The following is a 9,259-nucleotide window of genomic DNA, read 5'->3' as shown; positions in this document are numbered from 1 at the left end:
CCCTGGCACCACCGCTCCACCTGGAGCCACTGCTGGCAGTTTCTAGAGCAGACCGTGACCTGCAGGTGTGGGGTGTGTGTGAGTGTGTCCTCGAGGGGAGCAGAGTGAGAGTCGTGGGCCCTCAGATGTCTGGGGCCTGCTGGTGAGACCCGTGGCCCCTCTGGCCTGGAAGGAATGGTTGGGTGGGGATGAGACCTGGCGCCAGCTTAGGTGCCTTGGGTTTGGAAGTCCAAACCCTTCCTCTGGGGCTGGAACACCTTCCCAGAGGCTGTTCCTGTGTGAAGACAGGCTCTCCTGTGGACCTTCCAGGTTCGGTGTCCCCGTCCTGGGAAGCTGAGTCCCTCCAGGGGCTTCAGCTGGCTTAGTTCTAGGGTTTTTCTGAAAATCCCTGTAAAGTCCCAGGAGAAGCTTTGACTCCTGGTACAGCGTGAAGAAGGGTCAGGGAAGACCCCCATTGTATAGGTTTACAGATACCCCATTCCTAGGCCTGAGGCTGGGAAGAGGTCTCTCTGGACAAGACTTGGGTGGGAGCAGGAATAGGGATGGGAAGATGTGGCTGACGCCTTAGACTTTAGCTCATCTTTGAGTCTGGCGTGAGAAAGAGCAGAGGATGCTGGGGCAGTTTGCCTGGCAGTGTTGTAGAAAGAGGATACTTTTGTGAAACTTCTCCCTTGGTTCTGGCAGGCCTGATGTCATTTTGGAAATGTACGGGGAACACCTGGGCAGCTCGTCTTCCAATCTTCTTGAAAAGGACAGATGTTGGCACAGGTGTTTGCTCTGAATGGAGCCTGAGACCATGGCACCACAGCACATGCAAAGACTTCAGCCCGTCTGCAACCCCTCCACTTTCAAATGGGAGACAAAACTCCATAGTAATGATCTGTAGATAAATAAGAGGGGGGACCCCATAAAACCAAAATTATCTTCTAGAGGGCAGGCCCCTTGTAGCACAGGCTTCCCCCACAGGTGAGTGTCCCAGGAACCCATCTGTATCAGTGCACCCACCAGCTGGTGTTGTTGTGAGAGGCTGTGTTCAGCCTCAGTGAAGTTTTTTTGGAAGACCCTTCCAATGCGCTTGCCTGTTTCATGATGGGTGATTTACGAGAGAACTTACCCATACCGCACTGTTCAGCAGTTTTTGACCAAAACCAGAATGACCCCATGTGCCCCACCCTCCCTGTTCATCTGATCTGGCCCCGAGTGATTTTCTGATGTTTCTTCTAATGAAAAAAAAGTCATCAAGGGGAAATATTTTGCTAATGTGGAAGAGGTGAAACAAAAAACAGCAGAAGCACTAAAAAGCACCAAAATTGACAAGTTCAAACACTGTTTTGAGAAGTGGAAAAACAGTCTCGATAGGAGTATTGCTTCAAGTACTTTGCAGGCGACTGAAGTTTAAACATGTAAGAACGAATACATAACCTTTTATAAATAAATTCTGTGTTTTTTTTGGGTCCCCCCTAGTATAGTGCAACTCTTACAGAGTTTGTATACAAGGATTTGTAGTATACAACAATGTGGTATCGGTATAAAAGTATATTTTTATATATTTTGGATTATGTTGCAAGTGATTTAAACAGAGCATGTTTTAAAAAAGCATGTCACAAATGAAATATCACAAATTTTGAGTGGGCTGTGTGTACATCCACTGTTGCAATAGGAATACTTAAAGTTGCAATACTTAAACCCACAATATACCCAATGTAGGAACACCTAAATATATAAAGCAAATCTTGATGGATAGATAGGGAAAGATGGGCAGTGATACAGACATAGTGGAGGTTTTTAACACCGACTAACATTATCATCAGTAGATAGATCTTCCGGACAGAAAATAAACCAGGAACCAGAGACCTTAAATGACACACTAGATCAGGTAGGTTTAATCGATATCTTCAGAGTCTTTTGCCCCAAAGCTGCAGAATATACATACTTTTTAAGTGCACGTGGAACGTTTTCTAGGATAGACCATGTGATGGGACACAAGTCTCAATAAATTTAAGAAGATTAAAATCATATGCATCTTCTCTGACCATAATGGAGTGAAACTGGAAATTGATCACAAGAAAAAAACACACAGCCCTGGCTGGCGTAGCTCAGTGGATTGAGTGCGGGCTGGGAACCAAAGTGTCCCAGGTTCGATTCCCAGCCAGGGTACATTCCTGGGTTGCAGGCCATAATCCCCAGCAACCCCACATTGATGTTTCTCTCTCTCTCTCTCTCTCTCTCTCTCTCTCTCTCCCTCCCTCCCTTCCCTCTCTAAAAAAAAAAAAAAAAAAGTCTTTCTTTAAAGAAATTAAAAAAAAAAAAAGAAAAAAACACACAATTAGATGGAAGCTAAATAACATGCTACTAAACAATGAATGGGTTAACAATGTGATCAAGGAAGAAATCAAAAGTTACCTTGAAGCAAATGACAATGAGAACACAACAACCCAAAATCTCTGAGACACAGTGAAAGCAGCCCTAAGGGGGACATTCTTAGTATTACAGCCCTGCCTCAAGAAACAAGTCTCAAATAAACAATCTACCTTTATACTTAAAGGAACTAAAACACACACACACACACACACACCAAACACAACAAACAAAGCCCAAAGTGAGTAGAAGGAAGGAAATAATAAAGGTCAGAGCAGAAATACAATACAAAAGATTAATGAGCTGGTTCTTTGAAAAGATAAACAAGATTGACAAACTTTTAACCAGACTCATCAAGAAAAAAAGAGAGAGGACCCAAATAAATAAAATCAGAAAAGAAAGAGGAGAAGTAACAACTGACTCCACAGAAACACAAAGGATTGTAAGAAAATATAACAAAACAACTATATGTCAACAAGTTGGACAATCTGGACAAAATGGATAAATTCCTAGAAACATACAATCTTCAAAACTGAATCAGGAAGAGTGAGAAAATCTGAATAAACAAATTACAACTAGTGAAATTAAAGCAGCAATAAAAAAAATCTCCCAACAGACAAAAGCCCTGAACTGGATGGCTTCACAGGAGCATTTTATCAAACATTCAAAGAACTGAACACCTCTCCCTCTTAAAATATTCCAAAAATTCCAAGAGGAAGGAAGATTCCCAAGCTCATTTTATGAGGCCAGCATTGTCCTAATTCCAAAACCAGATAAGGACACTACAAAGAAAGAAAATTATAGGCCAACATCCCTGATGAACATAGATGCCAAAATCCTCATCAAAATATTAGCAAATCAGACCCATCAACACATTAAGTCATGTACCACGATCAAGTGGGATTCATTCCTGAGATGCAGGGTTGGCACAATACCTGCAAATCAATAATCAATAAACATGATAACACATACACACACACACACACACACACACACACACACACACACACACACAAGCCATAATGCATGTCCTGAAGTCTTAGTCACTGGGAAACTACAAGTTCAAAATAATGTTAATGCAGGTACACAGCTCTGCCCGCTGTGAGGTCAGCCCTCAAACTCAACACAAACTTAACTGATAGAGCCAAATTAAAGATAGATTTTTTGAAAGCAAAAATAACAGCACGACCAGCTCCACACGGGACAGAATTCACCGCTGAGAAAGCTGCCTTCCTGCACGCAGTGGAGTCCCAGCTGTCAGCACGTGGGAACCTACTGGAGTTTTGTCAGGTTGCCAGCTGTTTCAAGGCAGCCAGGCTCCTTAGTGGCACATGGAAGAGAATTCAGTGAACTGTACATACCAATTTTAGTGACCTTCAGTTAGAATGTTACTAGCCCTGGCTGGTGTGGCTCAGTGGATTGAATGTCGGCCTGTAAACTTAAAGGTTGTGGGTTCAATTCACAGTTAGGGCACATGCCTGGGTTGCGGGCCAGGTTCCTTATTTGGGGGTGTTTGAAAGGCAACCAATTGATGTATCTCTCGCACGTTGATCTCTCTCTCTCTTTCTCTCCCTCCCTCCCCCTCTCTCTAAGAAGTAAATCGAAAAAAAAAAAAAAAAAGAATGTTACTAGTAAGAAGCCTGTAGTTGGACCTGAAAAAGGATAATGAAATGAGTTATCATTTGCCCATGACAACTGAACAAAGGGCACGTGTTTTTGCGACTGTCTGAGGCCGGTCGGGACAGCCTCTTGCTCCACGGTGGGCTGTGCGGCTAGATAGGTCTGTGTTTGCCCAGCGGTGTCAACTGTTTGGTGCGGTATTATTGTGTCTCTTCCATTGCTACTCTGTCGATTTGGGGCTGCTTCTTTGGAGATGTAGTCTGTCTTGGTCCCTTTCGGCTGAGGGACCACCACCTAACAAACCAGCAGACTGAGTGCCTGCCTTACTACAACAAACATTAATTTTTCTCAGTTCTGGAGGCCAGAAGTTTATGATCGGAGAGCCAGCATGGTCAGGTGGGGGCCCTTTCCAGGCTGAAGATCCTTACAGGGTGGAAGGGGCAAAGGAACGCTCTCAGGTCTCTTTTATAAAGACACTCATCTCAGTCATGTGACTGACTCACCTCCCAAAGGCCCAGCCTCCTAATACCATCGTGTTGGGCACTATAAGCTCGACAAACGGGTTTGGAGGGGGAGACACGAACGTTCAGGCCGTAGCACTGCCCTTCTCTAGGAGCAGGTCAGTGAGAGCAAGGTGGGGGTGGGCCTGCAGCTTCACGGGGACCCACGTGTTCCCTGAGCCCCTCCCGTGTACCAGGCTTTGTGCCACAAGCTGCGGCCACAGGCATGAGAAGGGCAGACGTCGGGCTCGGGGATGTTTAGCCTAAAAGTGGAGATCCTTTCACGGCAGAAACTTGAAGACATCAAGCTTCGGAGCATTTGTTGAGAGCATGGGAACCAATGTACTTGGGGGGCAAGACCTATGTCTTACTGCAGTTCCTCCTAGAGACTCGGCCTACGACTAAGTGACACGCATGGGGACGTCGGACCCGCGCTGAGGTTCCTTCCTCTGGGAAGCCCAGGTCCCAGGAGAGCAGCTGCAGGAGCACAGGGAAGTGCGAGGAAGACCTGACTGGTTTGTAACAACGCATAACCCCAGTCGCGTTCCTTTCTTCCCTGCACGGGCTAGTATTTCGTGTAATAAAATGATAAAATAGGAGCTCTTTTCCACTTTGAAGGGGGATACATAATTAACCCCCTCAACCACCCCACTGCACATGCACACAGCGCCCACCTACTGCCCAACGACGACATGCGTGTGCCTCCTCAGTGGCCGTCACACTCTGTCACCGCCTCCTGTGCCTCTCTGTGACATAACCTTCAACTTCCTGGCACTGCCTGGGCCATATTTGGATCTTGAAAAACAGTTGGCAAAAAAATAACCGTGTGTTTGCTGTGTGGAATATGACAGGGAAAGACACGGGCAGGGGCTGGATCTTCCCTGAAAGGAACTTTCGGTTCTCATCACCCCAGGAAAGGCAGTTCCCCCACAGGAGCCCAGCGCTGGCTGGCAGCCTGAATCAGAAGTGGATTCATTCCTGGTGGAGACGGTTTGGGCAGATGCTCTGATGGTGTGAATGTTCGTGGGCGTTCTTTTTGAGGACCCAGGTTGGGTGGGGAAAGAAGTGAAACCGCAGGGGAGGAGTGAACGCCTGGACTTCGAAGTGTTTCTCTTGGAAAAGAGCTTCTTCTCCGGGAAGGGGTTACAGGAGGAACAAGAAATACCTGCTTCAGGTTGAAGGGAGAAGAGGTGGAGGAGCAGTCTAATGCAGCTTCTCAGGTCACATGGCCCATATGTGGCCCTGCTGTGCCCGCCGCCAAGGCAGTGCTTGCCACTTGCCACTGCGTGTTTAAACTCTTCACCACCTGGTCTGGTCTACGCAAGTCCACGGGTCATGCACTTGGATGTCGCAGCAACATCAGATTGCTACAAAAGTTTCTGAATGCTTACCCGCAGTGTTTGCTTATCTCTTTGTAACAGTTCTCAGGCTGGTGCTGGGCTACCCACCACATTTTGAGTAGTGCCAGTCTAACTGGGTAACAAAGAGGTTGGAGGGATAGTGGCTGAAGTCAGACCAAGGTCAGAATTTGCTTGAGAGTTATAGCATCTCCGGGTTATGGCAGAGTCCACGGCTGTGGGAATGGCGAGGAGGAAGCCACAGCAGATGGAAAGGCGCTGCGGTGGTTGGAAGGACCGTCTCTCAGGATGTGCTCCTTCCCCCTCCCTGCATTCGGGACACACTGGGTCTCTCCACACAGATGCAGGCACATGGAGACTCTGTACTGGCCTTTCCAGCATAGGCCTTCCTTCCTGACTCGTGTACCATTTGCATGTTCACGCATCAAGACCCTTAAATTATCTGAAAATGGAATTCTGTCTTTCCTTCAGAGGGACTCTAAGCTCTTCTGGGGTGGCGATGGGAATCACAGAGCTCCTCTGGCCTCCTTTGCCGGGTATGATCAATGCGTGTCCTACCTGACTCAGGGGTGCTCAGCGGCCCCCAGACCATGGGAGACCTGCTGTATTTGCTTATTTGGGGCTGAGGACTGCGTTTCTCTGTCTGGGACCATCCCCCATCTTCCGTCTGGCCTCTACCCTTCTTTTCTGTGAATGGAGTTGGGGGAGGGGGAAGGGGAGGACATGGCGAACATAGGGAGCAGCTGACCATGCTGGGAGTGGGTGGGAGGCTGGGTGGGAGCTCACTCTTAGGGATGAGGGCTGGCTGGTCTAGGCTGCACCTAGTTTGTGCTTTAGGTGGTGGTGGTCTTGGGGGAAATGTCCGTTTTCCTCATCCTAGGTTTAATTAAGGAACTGCCTGACCTTTCACCTGGCCCTGTGGAGATGTCAGGGAGAGGGCCGGTGGTGCCTGGCGGGGCTTCCTCGGTCCGGGGCAGGCCCTGGGGTGACGGATGGCAGTCCCCACGGCCACTGCTGACGGGCTCCTGTGCGTCTCGTTCTCCTGGGCAGGAGGGGACAGGTCTTTTTAATTTTTAAAATAGATTTTATTTTTTACAACAGTTTTAGATTTACAGAAAAATTGAGGAGATAGTACAGAGAGTCCCCACATACCCCATGCCCAGCCTCCCATCACTAACACCTCTCATGAGTACAGTGTGATGTGTTTGTCACAAGGAATGGGCCACCATCGACACATCGTTATTAATTGAAGTCTGTGGTTTATTTGGATTTCCTTGGCTTTTCCCTACTCCTTTTTCTGTTCCAGCATCTTATCTACAGTACCACATCACACTTAGTGGTCACATCTCCTTAGTTCTCCCACTCACCAGCGTGGGTTCCTTGTCTGTTTGTTCGTTCCTCAGCACTTCTTACTTCCAGGCTCATCTTGGGTATTTCCTGCTCCGATCCTAGAAGTGGGCCTCGCTCCGAGGAGCTCCAGGTCCTTTGAGAATGACACTCGAAACCAAAGCAGGGTGCCGGGTATGCTCACTGCTACTGGGGTGTCATTCCTTTTAGGCCGGTCAGCTGACAGAGCCAGGAAATACATGTGTGTATACCAGTGCATGCATATACACATGTCTATAAATAGTTATTTCTCAACAACGTATATTGAGCCAAACATGAGTTCATAAGGATGACTCCAACTCCACTTGGGTCAGGGGCAGAGATTTTTATCTAGGACCATCCTGTCCCCACCAAACACGATGTTCATTCCTATTGTGTGTTTTTTTTAAAGCATATTTTCAGAAATGAATCACATCTGATAATGAGAGCTTATCCATATTTAGACCCAAATGTACTTTTTGGAAATGAAAAAAAAAAGATTTTTTTTTCATTGCCAAAAAAGAAAAAAAAAGAAAGTGAAAAAAGGTTAACATATGTTTATCGGTGAATTCACCACAAGTATCAGATTTATAAAAAAGCTACTTGAAAGAGAAGTGTTCTCCTGGTAAGAATAGCCAGAAAAAACTCTGAAACAGATCAACAAAGGATGTGCCAGCCCGATCAGAAAGTGAAATTGTATTTTCCCGAGTCGGCCACAACAGTCTCTTCTGTTCCACATGTTTTTCTCACAGTGTGACTTTGCTGTTTGTCCCGCTGAGAGGAGGGGTCATGTCTCCTCTCCTTCGATTTGGATGGCACTGACTCACTCATCATCAGATGAATGCAGATGATGTGATGCTGTGTGGGTCGCAAAGGTGAGGTGGCTCCGAGCTTCTTGGAAACACTTGCACTGCACCTCTGAGCTGCCGCGGAGACCATCCACCGTGCTGGGGGGAGCCCGGACCAGTTCATGCAGAGGGACCACAGAAAGACACGCTGAAGCCACAGGAGGAGCGAGAGGTTCTCCCTTCCCGCCCAGACTTCCCGAATCCCAGATGTATAGAGACTGTGAAATGTAATAAAACAATTATTGATTTACATAACTAAGCTTTGGGGTGATTTATTTCACAGAAATATTTGCCAAAACATAAAACATGTATATAAAGTCTCAATAATTAAAACAATGTGGTACTAGCACCAAAATACAGCAATAGAAGAGAAAAATCAGGAATGGACCCAAATACACATAGGAATTGAGCATACATTAAAAAAATGGCATTTCAAATCAGCAGGAAAAGTTGGTCTCTTTAATAAATGATGTGGCACCTGTCTGTAAAAAATAAAGTTGGATCTATAGTTTACATCATGTATATTAAGATAAACTCCAAAGGGGTCTAAGATTTAAACATAAAAAAGAAAAAATCAAACCCACAAAAGAACAAGAAAACATGGGTGATTACCTTGTAGCTTTGGAACAGGAAACCTCTATAACTAAGCCTCCAAATCCACAGACTTTAAAAGCAAACATTAATCAAATTACTACATACAAAAAAACCCAAAAGGCAAAAATAAGGGACATATGTCAAAAATATGTATAACATGCCCTGGCTGGTGTGGCTTAGTGGATTGAGTGCTGGCCTGTGAACTAAAGAGTCGCCAGTTCAATTCCCAGTCAGGGCACATGCCTGGTTTTCGGGCCAGGTCCTCAGTTGGGGTGTGTGAGAGGCAACCACACATTGATGTTTCCCTCTCTCCCTCCCTTCCCCTGTCTCTAAAAATAAATACAATCTTTAAAAAAATATTTATAACATTACAGATTAGGAATCATAAAAACAAAATCCAATGGAAAAATTGGCAAAGATTATGAAAAAGATAATATGTTAACACACAATTTTGTGATTATGAAAGTATATAGAAAAGTAAATACAAATGACCTTTTAACAGTCTTGCAGAAATGGTGGAAGTGAGACCCATTTGGGTGAAATTGTTGTGCAAATTATACACACACAAAAAAGAAAAAAACACTGTCAACATTTGAGACTAGGGTGACAAAGGGGA

The sequence above is a fragment of the Phyllostomus hastatus genome, unplaced genomic scaffold (genome assembly GCF_019186645.2).
Source record: "Phyllostomus hastatus isolate PE091 unplaced genomic scaffold, TTU_PhHast_1.1 phas_scaffold_182, whole genome shotgun sequence".
In the NCBI taxonomy this organism is placed as follows: domain Eukaryota; kingdom Metazoa; phylum Chordata; class Mammalia; order Chiroptera; family Phyllostomidae; genus Phyllostomus; species Phyllostomus hastatus.
Note: the sequence above shows the minus strand (reverse complement) of the source record.